This window comes from Saimiri boliviensis, chromosome 10, assembly GCF_048565385.1.
Source record: "Saimiri boliviensis isolate mSaiBol1 chromosome 10, mSaiBol1.pri, whole genome shotgun sequence".
In the NCBI taxonomy this organism is placed as follows: Eukaryota; Metazoa; Chordata; class Mammalia; order Primates; family Cebidae; genus Saimiri; species Saimiri boliviensis.
Window position 1 is genome coordinate 78,255,612 of NC_133458.1, and position 16,913 is coordinate 78,272,524.

General features: G+C 31.4%; 1 protein-coding gene across 8 annotated transcripts in view; it reads right to left on the minus strand.

Moving 5' to 3' along the window:
* Nucleotides 1–16,913, minus strand: part of THSD7A (thrombospondin type 1 domain containing 7A) — an 885,997-nt gene that overhangs the window by 516,967 nt on the left and 352,117 nt on the right. For 2 of the 8 annotated variants that reach the window (XM_074379517.1, XM_074379516.1), the window contains exon 1: nucleotides 1–11,482. This exon is cut by the window's left edge and continues 5,709 nt beyond it. The exons of 4 other annotated variants lie outside the window; for them this stretch is intronic. The gene's annotated coding sequence lies outside the window, so the exon portion shown is untranslated. Of the gene's footprint in view, nucleotides 11,484–16,913 lie in introns of those variants that run through there. 2 more of the 8 variants (XM_074379522.1, XM_074379523.1) reach the window with 2 other exon arrangements.

Genomic DNA, 16,913 nt, shown 5'->3' on the forward strand with positions numbered 1-16,913 from the left:
TATCAAATACCATCACATATTACACAGACAGCTGTCATGAAATGAAGAGTCCATCAATGCAACAAATTTCATTGCTGTCTAATTTTAAGAAATTGCCACAACCACCTTAACCTACCACCCTAATTAGTTAGCAACCATTGTTATTAAGGCAACACCCACTACCAGCAAAAAGACAACAATTTGCAGAAGGCTCAGATGATCATAGGCATTTTTTAGCAATAAAGTGTCTTAAAATGGTAGTTTTTTTTTTTTTTAAGACACAATGTTATTGTATACCGAATAGACTATATAGTTTAACCGTAACTTTCATATGCCTTGGGAAACCAAAACATTAGCATAACTTGCTTTATTGTATTTGCTTTATTGCAATAGTCTGAAACTGATTTCTCCATAACTCTGAGTATGCCTCTTGGTTGGTTGGTTTGGTGGTTTGTAAGTTTATGTATTTCAAATCATTTTACATAAAATTAATCTCATTGTTTCTCTATTTTATTCATTAAAAAACGTGAAAACAAAATCTGCTGCAAATGGTTGGACCCCTTGATTTTCCTATCAAGTGAAAATATACAGTATTTTGTTTCAGATCCTTTCAGAGTCAGGGGGAATGGACTGCACACTGCAGGACTTACAGTGATGAAGAATCCCATCCCAGATAGCATGTAAGGAATCAATAGTGCCTGGTGCTAGGTAGCAGCAATATTGTCAAACATAATTCTACTAGTGGTATTCTTGTCAAACTCTTTCAAATAATTTAAGATAAAAACATTCTTCCTAACTCATTCTCTGAGTATAGCATTATCTTAATACCAAACCAAGACAAGGAAACAACAATAAAAGAGACAACTACAGGCCAATATTGCTGAAACAAAGATTCAAATATTCTTAACAAAATAATAGAAAGCTAATTCCAACCACATATCAAAAAATAATACACCACAATCAAGTGGGATTTATCTCAGAGATGAAGGATAGTTCAACATATATAAATCAATTAAGTGGATATTACCTCAACAAAATGAAAGTTAAAAATATATTATCACCTCAAAAGATACAGAAAGCAGCATTTGATAAAATTCAACATCCTATCATGATACAAAAATCTGTCAACAAATTAGGTATAGAAGGAATATACCTCAACACAATAAACACATATATGCTATATATATGTCAAACCCATAGCTAACATTATACCAACTATAAACTTACTTCTTAGGACTACTTCTGCCAAATCCTATGAGATTTAGTATGTTCTGTTTTCATTTTCATTTGTCTCAAGTTCCTTTAATTTCCCTTCTAACGCCTTCATTGCATCACTTGTTCAGGAATGTGTTAATTTCCATGTATTAAAAAATTTTTAATGTTCTTCATGTTATTATTTTCTATATTCCATTGAGGTCAGAAAAGACACTTGATATTATTTATATCTTCTTACGTTTGTTAGGACTCATTTTCTGGCCTAACATGATCTATCTTGGAGACTACTCCATGTACATTTGAGAAGACTATGTATTCTGAATGACTACGTAGCTACTGGATGGAATGTTTTGTATATGTATGTTAGGTCCATTTGGTCTAGAGTACAGTTAAAGTCTAACTTTTTTTACTGACTTTCTGTCTGGATAATGTGTTCATTGCTGAAAGTGGGGTGCTGAAGACCCCTATTTTAATTGTATTGTAGTCTCTCTCAGATGTATTAATATTCAGTTTACATATTTAGGTGTGCGATTGTTTAGTGGATATATATTTACAATTTTTTTTTTTTTTTTTTTTTTTGAGACAGAGTTTTGCTCTTGTTACCCAGGCTGGAGCGCAATGGCACGATCTCGGCTCACCGCAACCTCTGCCTCCTGAGTTCAGGCAATTCTCCTGCCTCAGGCTCCTGAGTAGCTGGGATTACAGGCACACGCCACCATGCCCAGCTAATTTTTTTTTTTTGTATTTTTAGTAGAGACGGGGTTTCACCATGTTGACCAGGATGGTCTCGATCTCTTGACCTCGTGATCCACCCGCCTCGGCCTCCCAAAGTGCTGGGATTACAGGCTTGAGCCACCACGCCCGGCATATTTACAATTATTATGTCCTCTCTCTAAACAGGTTTTGTCATTATAAAATAATCTTCATTTTCTCTGTTTCTTTTTACAGTTTTGACTTAACATCTAATTTATCTGATACAGGTATAGTTACTCCTGATTTTTGTTTCTTTTTTTTGCAAGAAATATGTTTTCAATCTTTTTATTCAACATATGTATATTCTTAAGACCCATATAGTTGGTATTTTTCATATAATGTACTCAAACATTTTATGTCCTTTGATTGGAGAGTCTAATTTATTTACATTCAAGGTAACTTTTGATAGTTAAGAGGTTACTACTGCCAAAATTGTTTTCTAGCTGTTTCATAGATCATTCATTCCCTTCTTCTCTTGCTGTTTTCCACTGTGGTTAAGTTATTTTCATTAGTGATATTCCTTGATTCCATACTTTTAATTCTTTGTGCATCTACTATAAATTGTTGGTATGTGGTAACTACTATGCTTACAAAAAAGTTTTTCAAGCTGAGAACAACTTTGATTGAGAACCAAACAAGAAGTATACTTTTAATCAACCCCCAATTTTGATTTTTAAAAACTGTCACTATATATGTAATATAAAACATATATTATATAAAACCCCATCTCTACTAAAAATACAAAAATTAGCTGGGTGAGGTGGACAGTAATGTAAAACTCTCCTCTGCAATATGACTTTTCTCATTTCTATGCTTCACCCAGGTGTTGTAAACCTTCACCTGTTTTTTTTTTAATTTTTTGCATTTGTCAAGGAGGTATTTTCATTTATGGATAGTGTTTCAAATTGATGCTTTTGTGAAAACACAATTGTTGGAGGATCCTATCCTCCCTATAGTTCATTCATGTTTAGTGTAATTATTTATATGGTTAGATTTATATCTATCATTTTATTATTTATTATCCATTTGTCTTATGTAATTTTTAAATAACAGCTTTACTTAGATATAATTTTGTTTAGGGCATATAATGTACTGTCTTATTCACAGAGTTGTATCATCATCACCATCATATAATTTTCATGCTTTTCCAGTAAAAAAAAAAAAAACAAAAAAAAAACTTCCAAACCCATTATCAGTTATTCCCATTCTCTCCTTACTCCAGACTGTGACAACCCTTAATCTATTGTCTGTCTCTGTGAGTTTACCTGGGCATTTATATAATTGAATTATATAATAAGTGGCCTTTGTGAATGACTTCTTTTATGTAGCATAAATTTTTAAGGTTCATTAATAGTGTAACATAAATCAATACTTCATTGCTTTTTAAGGCTGAATAATATTTTGTTGTACGGGTAAACCAAATTCTCTTTATCCATTACTCAGTTGATGTGCATTTGGGTCGTTTCTACTGTATGGTTATTTTGAATAATGCTGCTATTAATATCTATTTACATATCATAACTTTTTTGTTCCTCTTTTATAACTTCTTTTTTTGTAATGTTTAACATACTATTTTACCCTTTGGATTTAAAAAAACTTAAATATATTTAAATAGCCATGAACTTCTTAATGGTTATTCTAGGGACTACAGTATCTATCTCATCCTTTTACAGCTATTTCAGAATATTATTAACTTATTCCTATAAGATACAGAATTATTTCCCACTATATCTCCTTTTCTTCTCTCTGTTATGTGATATATATGCTATAACCTTAACAAAAAAAGTGTTATAAATATTGCTGTATAAAGTATTATACCTTTTAGAGATGTTAAAAGAAAACATAAATTTATTTATAAAATCTTTTATATGTTCCCAACATACCATTCCTAACACTGTATTTATTCCTGTGGATTAGACTTGCTGTCTGTTTTCACTTTCTTTCAGAGCTATAGATTTTCATTAGTATTTCATATAAGTAGGTCTGCTAGCAATAAATTTTCTCAGACTTGCTCATATGGAAATTTCTTTATTTCACCATCATTTTTGAAGGATGATATTGTTAGGTAAGTATTTCTTGGTTGACAACTTTTCTTATTTTCAGTACTTTGAGTTTACACTGTCTTTTGACATCTACTATTCCTGATTTATACTAATGTGGTTGCCTTGTACTTAATAAGTCATTTTCCCCTTGATGCCTTATACTATTTTCTTATTATGGTGATTGGAATCTATTCTACTCTGGTTTTTTTGTTTGTTTGTTTGTTTTAGGTTTGGGTGATTACATTGATATTTACCATCAAATTTGTGAATTTTTTGAACACTATTTCTTAAAATATGTTTTCTCCTGCCTTCCTTTCTCTCCTTTATTTTTGGGGCTTCCATGACCTGCTTATTGGAATGCTTGATGTTGGCTCACACATCACTGAGGCTGTGTTCATTTATCATTTTTCCCCACTAAGTTCATCAGATTAAATCTTTTTTATTGATAATATGTTCAAATTTACTTAGTCAACTGTTCCTCTCTCCAAAGAATCAAAGCTATTTTCATCTTTTGGCTTCATATCTCAATATGTGGCCTGCATGGTTGCCACTGAAAGGAAGAATAGAGCAAAAGAGTTGTATCAGATGTTTATATTATCTCTCTCTACATACCTTTGGCAAAACGATATTATATAACCCCAAACTAATTACAAAGGAAATTGGAAAGCTTATCTCCTTATATACCCACAGTGAAGAAAATAAAATGAATTTGATTTAAAAAATTAGCATTAACTCTGTCATAAATTTCTGTATTCAGGTAATTGTGTCACCTAAGAGGCTTGTAGAGTTTTGTTTGTTTGTTTTTGTCTGCTTACCTGAACATCATAAATCTCCTCATGTTTTCAAGTCAAATTTTTAGGCCTTAAGGTAGACAAAAGTAGATTAGAAATGATTGAATGTAAAAATTTGAGTTAGTTATCTAGAAAGCCTGCAAGAATTAAGTCAATAATGATGAACTTTTATTAGAGCTTAACTCTGATCAAATAAGGAAGCAAATTCATAAAGGAGGGAGGTTAGAGCAATCAGATCACAGAAAGGGGAAAATATGTATCTTTAATGAAAGTGGTAAATGGAAGTTTCATGTTTCATTACCCTTTTAAAACTCTATATTCAGACTCAGGTTTTAATAAAAGGTTATCACACTTAACTTCATAATCCCTCAGATATCACTCACAAAGTGAATGGCTCTCCTTGGATTATGCAGCCTAATAGCCTTGCTTTACTTCACCTTCAGAGTTTAAAATCCCTCTCTGGATGAATATTTTTGCTGTACTCTTTGATGCATCTATAGTCTCAGCTGCCTCCATTTTGCTGAGTTATTTAAAACAGTTTTCTCTTGATTGAATTTTTAATTGTTTAAATAAACTTATATCCCAGAACCTAAAGTAAAATTTAAAAAAAAATAAAAAAAAAAAAAGCTTTGGATACCACTTATTGTATTAGTGCCTCTCTTGTTCTATTTGGCTTTATGCATTTATACATTTTAAATTCTGCTTTTGACATTTAGCTGGGGCTTCAGAATAAAGCAGAGAGAATTCTTACGTTCAAGTTACTTAATTGAGTTTCTATTTTATTTTCTGTTTTCTTGTATATTTTAAAAATCAAATATAAAAGCAAAAAGGTTTAACATTTAATTGGTGGTCATTACTTTCACATATAAATTATCAGTTAAACCTATAATAATCAGGTAAGTAGGGAAGATACTATTATGTGACAAATGACAAAAACCACCAATTCACATGCCTAAAAATTAAAAAACTGGTTTTTGATTTACTAATCAGAATGGAAGAGAAACAACCATGCCCTGTTATTTCAGGACATGGTAGCTATGATGAATTCAAGGATAACACTTTCCTAGGAGAGGAATGAATCTTGGCATTTATAATTACCCCTAAATGAACTAAAAAAGTGAAGCTTTCCCTTGGCATACAGTTTAATATATAAAAGTTATACTTATTCTAGAAAAAGTGACAAATAATTTTGGCAGTCTTGCTACTAATATTTTAAATTGATTCTTCTTTCTTTGCCTTCTAAGAGACTCGTCTTTCTTATATTTCTGCATACAGGGTGGTGAAAAGAGACGAGCTGTGCAATACATCTTATCCTTTACAAGTACAACATGCATTCATTCTTGTGGACTAAGATATACTTACAACTCACAAACTATGCTTTATAAGTCAATTAAAAGTCTGTGTTTATTCTAAATTCACCATTTGGCAATGAAAACCAACCTCATTATAAGATAAAGATATGAAAACTTGAGGAAAACAAATGTTAGTAAATTAACTCCTTCCATTGTGCTAACCCTATGTTGACAGCACCCGTTGCTAGCATGTTTCTCAATCTGCTAATACATGGCTGTTACTGAAAATAACATGAAAAGCTTTCGACTTAATTGCTACTGGCAAATCTGCTACTTCCAAAAGTTTTCCCCTTGAGATACAGATGCTAACTTCTCTTGGCATATGACAAAACACTGTTTTGCAATTTACAAAGAAAATAGTTCTTCTTTCATTTGCTAATAAGGCACAGAACATGTTGCAATAGATTTCAGAAGTTGATAAAAAGTGGGGAAAAGGTATTTTCAAAAACTTTTTTCTTTTTAAGTTGAATATCAGATTAAGAGATGCCAAGAAGGCTGAACGATAGCTCACCATCTAAGTTTACTTAACTCAACTAAGAAGAGATGAACATAACCAGCTAAGCAGGGATGTGAATAAAAACAGTTCTTCTAAACTTTGTTAGCAGGCAATACTATTTAATCCGTAACGTATATTTCACTTTTAAATTGTTGTGAGTGCTCAGTGTAAATGAGTTAAAACTGCTGACAAAATTTATTATAAACACGTGTGTTTCTAAGGGAAAAGTGAGAGAAACCACATCTTGCAACTGTCTGAATATTTTAAAATTGTTAAATTTTTAGTCAAAATTAAAAATAGGAACCTAACACTAACTTAAGAGTTAACACCATTCAAATTGTGCATTAAAAAAATCTATATCTGAGCTCTTCCCAGCATTTACTGAGTTGTGACCCAGTGGTTGTGGAAAAGTTTATAATATCCTTTTACTTTATCGTAGTTCCTACATGATCTTTATTAGGTCTCCCATATCAAGCCTTCAGTGAAAATTTGCTCATTTATTTAACCAATGGAAAATACTTTTACAGTATCTATTACGTGCCAAACACTGTGTCAAATTCTGGAGACATAGAGACTTTCATATAACAGGCTTCATTCACTGAGCCTTCAAGAATGCATGACACTGAGCTCGAAACTTTACATGCTAGCCAAACATATTCTCCCACTCTAGGACAATGCAATATATATGACTGACATTTTGTAAACAAAGATAAAATGTAATATGAAGAAAGAAGACAGAATCAAGAAAAAAGTCCATTAATGTATTAATACCCAGGGTATCACATTGGCATGTAAATAACTAAGAGTGAACATTATCCGTGATCGATACCTTGCAGAGTAAATTGCTCCAGATAGGCACCCCCACAGTGTGTAATGAGCAGAAACTTCATGCTCTCTGTGTTGTCATTGCTGATGTTTGAATCCTGCTGTTTTCACATTCTGGGCTGCTGAGATGACTGTATATTCTTGGCAGCTGAAAGAGAAGCTGACTATGGGTTCTTCCATAACAAGCAAGAGACAAAACCTATAATCCATTTTAATTTCACCCCATGTGACTTGAAAGACGGTGCTGGTGTAGGTAATAGGAAGCATCAGTGACAATAGCTAGTACAGAAGAAAACAAAAACCAAACGCAAACAATAAAAAAATGTTAATAGGTTTAAATTATAAGAAATTCATCATGATTAAAATGGAACATAGGCCAAGATCCAATTATATTTCACCAGCTTATGCAATCATGGGGCTGCTAATGGATTATGTCTCCTTAGGAAAAACAAAATAAGTTTCACAGAAAAAAGAATAAGTAGAGATTTTTAAATAGGTGATAAGTTGTGGCAGACATTAACACAGAATTTTTTAAATGAATAATAGCACTGATGTATTTCATTCTTTTAGATCACACAAGTACAGAAGAGTATCAATGGTGGTTCACTTTAACCAATTACTTAATATATTCTTACAAAACTCCTATAATTCTTTACCTTTATCCCTGACTTAATATAGGCTATTTCCTTAGTTTACCATGAAATTTTATGAAATTTTCTAAAAACCTGGTTTATATTAATCTTCAGATTGGACCATTAGCACCACATTCTTCAGTCATTAAAATGAAGCATCTTAACCACTTAATAAATAAACCTATTGCTTACCTCTAAGCAGTAGGTATTTAAGTAGTAAACATTTGCTTTACAGCATGTTTTATCTGTGTAAATTATGATTTTTTGCAACATTCCTTTAAATGGCTTTCACTTTTATTGCATTGCAAAAGTGAAATCATATTCTTCGTATGCACTTCATTATCTCATTTGATTGGGTTTTAATTCCTGCAACATACAGCAAAGGCTGATGTTCTTTTTGCAATTTGAAACAGTGGTTGCATGCTGAGAATAATTAACTTCACTAAGGCAGAACAAATGATTTCTTTGCAAAACACCAAGTCTGTGTTCCAACAAAGATAATCATAGAATACCCAACTTATGTTAGGTCTTCTGGTATAGTGGTTACTTTGTGTTTAACATTTTTGTAATTTTAATTCTCTAATAACTATAGTGACCCGGAGATCATCACAAGGAATGTTAGTTTTGAAATCTAGGGATGGAAGACTTACCTTTTATGAGTGATTAATTTGTCAGTTTCCATTAAAATTTTTATTTATGTAGATAATTTATCAAATATTTGTTTGTAATCATTATTTAGGCAAAATCAGGTAATTGTTGGTTTTGGCTACCAGAATGTTAGTGGTCTATCATTCCTGCCCTCTATATCCTGAACTTTTGAAGATCTTTTGTTAGTCTAATAGAGAAACATGTGTTAGAAAACTAAATAGCAGATTTTACTATACTTCTTTTAGTGAGAAAGTATGAACATGGTAATTAAATCCCACAAATCAAATTGTATTGAAGTCATTTGGTAATAGCAACAACAGAGAAACTACTATAATTTCTTCCAATTAGGAAGCTGATCCTTAAAACCAGAAACAGTGGCATTAAGAAGTTAATTCAATTGTCTATATTTTAGTTAAGATCCTTAATGAGTTAATGATTATTTTAGTACCTTGGGTAAAAGTATTAATCAGAGTTCACTGTGCAACAAAAAAGGTCATAAGTGCATATTGCTCTGAAATTAGACTCTCAGCTTTCCTATCTCTCCAAGACTGTAGTAAACTAAAGTTTTCATCCTCACTGCATTACACAGACCCAGTTAGCAGTGGTTTAACAAATCTACTTCCATGAAGGATTCCCTCAACTTCTTTGACCCTGATGCTATAAATAAATTATTCCACTAAAATGTCTCTGGGATAATTACGTAAACACAAAGTTTAAAAGTTTCTACATTTAAATATATGGCATTACTACAAAACAGATAATGGAAGCAATCAAACTGTTTCAATCTATAACTCTAATTTTAATCCTATATGTTAACACATTACTGTTATCTATTATTTGCTTGTGACATGAGGAATGCTTTAAAGATCTAAGAAATTACCCTCACTTGGAAACTATTTAAATAATCAAGATGTGTAGTAATTTTTGGAATGTGACTTTTATCTTCAGAATTGTGAACTCTGAGCACAATTTTGCAATGTAAACTGTCCTTGTAGAATAGGTGCTCTACTAAGCTGCACTTGGTTAATCTAGACACCAGCCCAGTTAGCAAATTCAATGAAAGTATTGAAAATTAGTTGGAGACTATTGAAAAAATAATAAAAGAGACCTTAACAAACACAGAGCTGAATTCAAAGAGTCTGAAATTCAAAGAGTAAAATAGTTTGCCAAAGAGCATTGCTTATTTTTACTCAACTTTTTATGAAAAGTATTTATCTAATTATGCATGTTCTTTACAACCCTGAGTATCCACAGAGGTGTCTAAATTATTTTGCTCAGCAAATCACTTAGATTAGGCTCAAGATGTTATACCTTGTACTATTTAAAATATTAATTGATATTTCATAGTAAGGTAGAGACATATAACTCATTTTCTCCTACTAGTATCTTTCAAGTAAAGCCTCTTTCTTTTTGTTTGACAAGTATTCAACTTTAACATTGTGGATATTTTTTCCTTTTTAATGAAATTCCATTACTGCCTGTGTTGGTTGTATCAGGTTGAAAAGTGTGCTTATTTCCTTTAGCAAATTTGAATTCAAACCCTTTTAAGAGAATATAATTAGGAAATGACAGCAATTACTAAGAATATCATGGTGTTGAAATCGTTTAATCACTAATTTAGAATTGGTAATACCAGTGACAAATTATAGAGGTTTCATATAAAAAGATGATGGCTACTGTGCAGCAGCAGTTAGGTGACAATAAAAGAGGGATTGCCTTTTTTTATATGTGGTGACAGAAGATTAATCTCATTGTGCACCAGTGAAAAGATAAAGCATAGCAAAATATAATTATTGTTTTATCCTCTATAAAATAATAAATATCACCAAGCTCAATATTTTTTATATATTAGTGAGGTAGCATATCTGGCTACCATTTGTTCCATTCCATTTGAAATTAAATAAATCAATGTACACCTTTATGAAGCATACTAACCCAACACATTACGCTTGACTCATGGAAATAAATTTGTTTTAAATAAAACAATACAGACGAATCATACTAACTGAGGAGAACATCCTGATGTGATGCTGGATGAGGAGGAAGAGGGGATAGCAAAGAGCTACTATGTTGATGTTTGTCAAAGTCATTTTGCCTTTAATTTTCCCAACTCTGGCATTAACAGGTTCTCTGAAGAAATGGGGTTGGCCTGCCACGTCCCCAAATGCCGTAATTTTAATGAGAAAGTTTTATTCAGTTTTGTAAGAACTGCGCTATTTAATTTTTTAAGATGTTGTACTCTGTTCAAAGTCTTTAGATAATACATATTTTTTCTTCTTTCCTAAGTTTATTTAAAATTTTATGATTCACATATAGAGTTATTAAAATGTGATTTGAAGTTGCAGGCTTTTTAATCTTGGTCTCATTGAAGCCAGCACAATACTAAGATATACAATAATAACTGAAATATAACCACAAAATAAAATCACAAGTTAATTTCCCTAATAAATATTGATGCAAAATTTTGATATAAAATATTGGCTAATTGAGTTGTATGATAGATACATAGAATGCATAATAATATTACTTAGAACCATGCCCAGAATGCAAGGATGGTTAGATACTAGCATTTATACTATACATTTTCCCAAATTCACAGAGTAAAGAAGATACTTTGTAAGTATAAGATGATAAAATAAATTTGATAACATTTCTTATAAAAAATAAAATAAAAATAGTTCAATATTTTTATAAATGATAAAATAGTCATGATTCCTATCATGATCATTTCAAAGTAGTTATATTTTTCTTATATAAAACATTCCGATATATTCTCACTAAATTATTGAACAAGATAGAAATGCCAGTATTGCCATGAAATTAATATTATTCTAATAATACAAGTAAATAGAGTTAGACAAGAAAAATAAGATGTACAAATATTAGAAAAAGGAATAAAAACAACTACTAATTGAACATTAAAACATCATATATCTATGAAATGCAAATATATCAAAAGAAAAATATTTTTAATACATTAAAAATTTGGAAAACTGAATGTTTAAAACAGAAATTAACCAACTTTCTGAAAATTTATAATAACAGGTGGAAAATATAATTAAATGGATTCCTAGTTATAATTGATAAATGAGATAGGCTAAACATACTTAGGAATTAATAAGTATGTAAGATCTATATAACACTTTTGAATTCTCCAAAGGGAGATAGCTAAATAAAGAAAAATTATATCTATTTAAATATAAATTACTCATTTTCCCTAAATTATCTTGTACATTTATTAATTCACTTTACATAAAGTTTTTTACATTAATCTGCTATTAAGTGGTAGTAAAATATACAGAAGCATATTTCTAAACCAAACAAATGGATTCTAACATTTCTATAGAAATACAGACTTGTGAAAACAGTCAGTGTAATAAAGAAGAAATCTAAATCTACTTGGGAAATCTCAGTTCAATAGCAAATGATAATGGCAAAACTGGAGGTATGCAAAGCTGTGGACCTACAGACAAGTTACTGAATAGAAGTCCTGAAACAATCCGAAGTTTATAGAACAGTTGAGAATTGGATAATAGGGGCATTTAAATTAGTGAAGAAACAATAAAGAAAATAGGGATTGTTTGGACAAACTGTGATTCATTGCAAAACAAGAACAATTAATCTCTCCTCATAATTTAATATAAACTGCAGATGCATCAAAGAGACAATTGTGAATAAAAATGAAACTGTACAAACATTAAAATAAAATGTGGGACAATATGTTGACAAATCTGGAGTGAAGAAGCCTTTCTAAGAAAAATCAAATATTCAGAAGCCACGAAGAAGGCAGATGGTTTCTTCATAATTGTCTCATGTAGTACATAAAATAACTCACCAAAAATAATATGATATGACAAAAAAATTGGAAAATGCTTTTGCTTTACTTTCCTTAATTGTTAACATGTAAAACCTATAATATATTAAGAGAAAATTCTTAAAAATTTTATTAGAAAGTACAAGTTTATGGATAGGCAATTCACTGAAAATGATAAATGACTGGCCAAGAGACATGTAAAAATGTTCAATCCTAATCATAACTTCTAAAAAATAAAATTTAAAATATTAATGAGCAGCCAATTTTTAATGTAATATATTAGCCAAAATTAATGTTTAATAACATCTAATAGAGTACCTACATGTTTGTCTGTCCAGCAATCCTCCTGATGAAGAAGCACCATTCTCAGATTCTACAGTAACTTATCCTATTCTGTCTCCTGCATGAATAGTTAGCCACCCCCCAACCCATTTTCCCCCAGTTTCAGTAGTAGCCACATGCTACTATAAGCAATGCTATTGAAAAGTCTGCATCTCACAGTCTATGCATGAAATCCTGGAGAGGTAGAATTTTTTTTTTTTCAGGTTGGCAATAGTCATAAAGACTAAAAGGGCAATATAGCCTTAATTCTCTCAAATCTTTAAGGATTTCTCATGAATATTTAATATGTAAGATATAGAAGACCCCTTCTTTTTAAATTTTGTCCTGCAATGACATTTGAATTTTGTCCTCAAATAGGCAAATGCCATTTGTATGATGGGAAATAAAGCTATTTAAAAATGAAATTAAATCATTAACAGTATAATGAAAAATTAATATTGGAACAGTAAATAGAATTAACAATGCACAAACAAAATGTGTGGTCCGGAGGACAAATGAAAGAATCATAAAGAGAATACTATGAGAAAGATCCTAACTGAAATTCACTGACCAAAGTGATGATAAAGATGGGAACCAGACAGTGTGGAGCCAGAATAGGTATAACAAGCATTCCAGAAGAGAAAACACAAGTAACTGGAGCAGAATAAGTAATCACATTTAGAAAAGATAGGAAAAAAACTCCCCAAATTGGAAAAGGAGTATTCATTTTTAAAAGTCTTGTGATCATTTCTGCAAAACGATTAGTAGAATGAGATGCATTCATACAAATAATAAACATAACATGGGATTAGGAAACAATACCCTCAGCCTCTGACCATTGAAGTTTACTAATTTAATTTATTATTTGAATAACATAATTTAAAAGTTGACTTGTTAGACATGCACTGAACTTGCTATGCTATGTATAGAAAATGTTTCATATTTTCAGAACTTAATTTCTAGTTTTAAAAGCCAGGAAAGTATTACTACTACTCTTCCTTTCTTCTATAGGAAACTTGAAGTTACTTACTCTCAGAAGTTAAGGCAGAGAGATATGGACACAACAGACAAAGCTTAGCATGGAGGTTAGGGACTTTTATGAAATGGGTAGACAGAACAGAACTGCATACTCAATCAGAAGCTCTGTACTCTTTCCTTTCATGGAGCTCTCAGAATGCTGGGAGCAGGGTATATGCCTTTCAAAAAGAAAATTCCACAATACTTGACTGCTGAATCCCATCAGCCCCAAAGAAAAGAATAGATAGATTTTCAATGAACAACACTTGCCTATGCTTATTGAGTATCCAATTCGATTTTTAGTACTTCCTTTTCAAATATTAATAAATAATTCATGGAAAAGCCTCTAAAAATTAAAGACAGGGGCCAAGACATACATATACACATTTTTTTAGATAAAGGGATCAGATAAAATAATGAAAGAAAATAATATCAATAATATGCTCAGAAAAAAATGTAATCAGAAAACAGAAACAAGAATGCTAGAAAAATGAAGAATCAGAACACATAAAAGAACACTTCAAACTTAGGAATATGGCAACTGAAATTAAAAATTACACAAGAGTTTTATTAAAGTTGAGAAAAAAAAAAACTTCCCCAAAGTAGAAGTAAACTGAAAAAAAAATTCCCAAAGTAGAATTAAACTGAACTTAAACAAACGAACAAACACACAAACATAGTTTCTAATTGGTACTTTACTGAGTAGTCCTTTAAATCTAAGAAATTGTTAATAGTTTTACCACGTACAAAAGTCCTAAAAAACTTTCAGAATAATAAAGAATCGATGAAAACAAGGTTTCTGAAAAGAGAGGGAATAAAACTTATTAGGTTTAAAAAACAGGCAGGCATCAAATTTGATAGATTTTTTTTTCTTCTTAAAGGAAAATAATAAATGTTTTGAAAATTGAACTTATTTTTGATGAAAAATTTTACTGAGGGATTATAAAAAGTCTTCTCAATAAACTCCTAAAAAACAATTTCATTTTTCAAGATTTCTCATTTCACAAGATTCTGTGACTCTTTGTCTAGGTCCTTTGTTTAATCATAGCAGCCAAGACTGTCTTCTCTTCTAAAATTTCTTCTTCAAGGAATAGGTATCATTAGGCTCTGAAACTGTGCAAGATATGCTGCACACTCCCACTTATAACCCATGTAAATACAAGCAAGTTATGAAGTCTGAGAATCTACACTGTTCAGATTTTCTGTTCATACCTTCTAGTGCTCTGATAGCTTTAAATCATGTGCTGCAAATGTACCACAAACGGGGAAAAATAAAGTAAGCACTTATCAGATGACAAACATAAATCATCCCTGATCATTATTTCCACACTAAAAGACCTAGGCAAAGGAGTACATGATAAACACTGCAGTTTTTGTTTCAGAATTCCTCACAGTTATTAATTAGGTAAAGTTCACAGAACAGGCAGTGGGAAAATGCTGATACTGAGACATCACATTTCCAGAGCAGAATCTGAAACAGGCTGCCATTACATACCACCTAAAGCAAAAGTTGATGAGTAGCAAATCTGGGATTGGCATTTGGTCCTTTACTTTTGCAAGATTGTCTTGTTGTCTAGGATCTAAACAAAGCAACTACCAAAGTTTTAGACCTGCCAATTATACATAACAAAAAATGTTATGTGCTTTGTAGATTTTTGAAATTTTGTTTTGCCATACTTTGTTTTTGGACAGTATCTGGAAATACACATTTTTACAACTCTAAAATTACTTCTGTTGCTGTTATCACAAAGCTATTTCTATTCTAAAAACAGAATAGCTGCAATTCTTCACATTATAATTACATAAGGAAGAGAAAACAAGTGCAGAATTTTTCACCAACATTTCTTGTTTTTAGTTCAAACAATATTTTACCTGAAGTACAGTTATCTACATAATTTTAAGTATTAGTATTTTCTATCTTTTCACTTTGGTGTTATCAGCTCTTGTTCCCTTCAAAAGACCAATGGAACCCCATATTTTATTACTTACAAAATACTGTTTTAGTTTTCGGTAAATGGAAGAATATCGATCTGTAAGGCTGATAAAATTCAGATCATGATATACAAAACAGTATGAACTGGTTTGTCTGCACCAGGTTGTTGCCTAAGAGTTGCTTTAAAACTGTTTCACAGGATGTTGGGGTATTTCCTCGGTATGCTTCAGAATGCATGTGCCCCATGGCTCATACATATCCCAGTGTGTTTCCTAATATTCAGAGGGAATATGTGGCAGCACCATTACCTTTATAAAAGTAAAAAACAAAGGTGATGAAGACACATATCCCTGTCATTGTTTAGCAAATCTGTACAAGGACTGAGATGCAGTATTTACAATCATATTTAAGATGATTGTCTCAAAGTAATAAACTAAAGAAAACCTCATCTTCACCAACTTACTATCCTCTCTAAACGCTGTCAACCTTAAAAACACAGAGAGACAAACCTCCGAGTAAAGAGTTTATTTGGGAATAATACGTGAGAGTTAGAATTGCAGTTTGCAATTCAGGGGACACAAGCCAGGGTAGTCCTTAACATGTGTCCAAAGAACAAAGAGAAAGGCTGGGATTTTATGGGGTCAAAGAGGAAAGTTATGACATTTGTTTGCAAAAAGGTTCAGCAGAAAAATTTCACCTGCAGAGTCATGCAGGACCTGATCCATTTTGATCGGTGAGTGACAGCAGTTACTAGGTAAAATGTATCATTTAAATTATAGTTGGAATTTTCAAATGAATTACAAAAACAGTTCTTGTAATAGGAACCTGGTTAGCCTTCACCATGGCATTCTGAGTCCATTTTAGCTGGGCATGACATGAATGACTCCAGCTGGTATAATCAACTTTCACAACTCCTGTCAAGACTCTTCAACAGATGACCTCTTAAGTTTTCTGCAACTTTGTTATTCAGATGTACTGGAGAATGTCTGTGATCATTCAGAACCTTAACTTGTTAAATCCCAGTATTAGATACTAAGGTCAATTAAGAATGAACAGTAAATTTCTCACCCACTCAATGCCAAAGTACATTAGAGA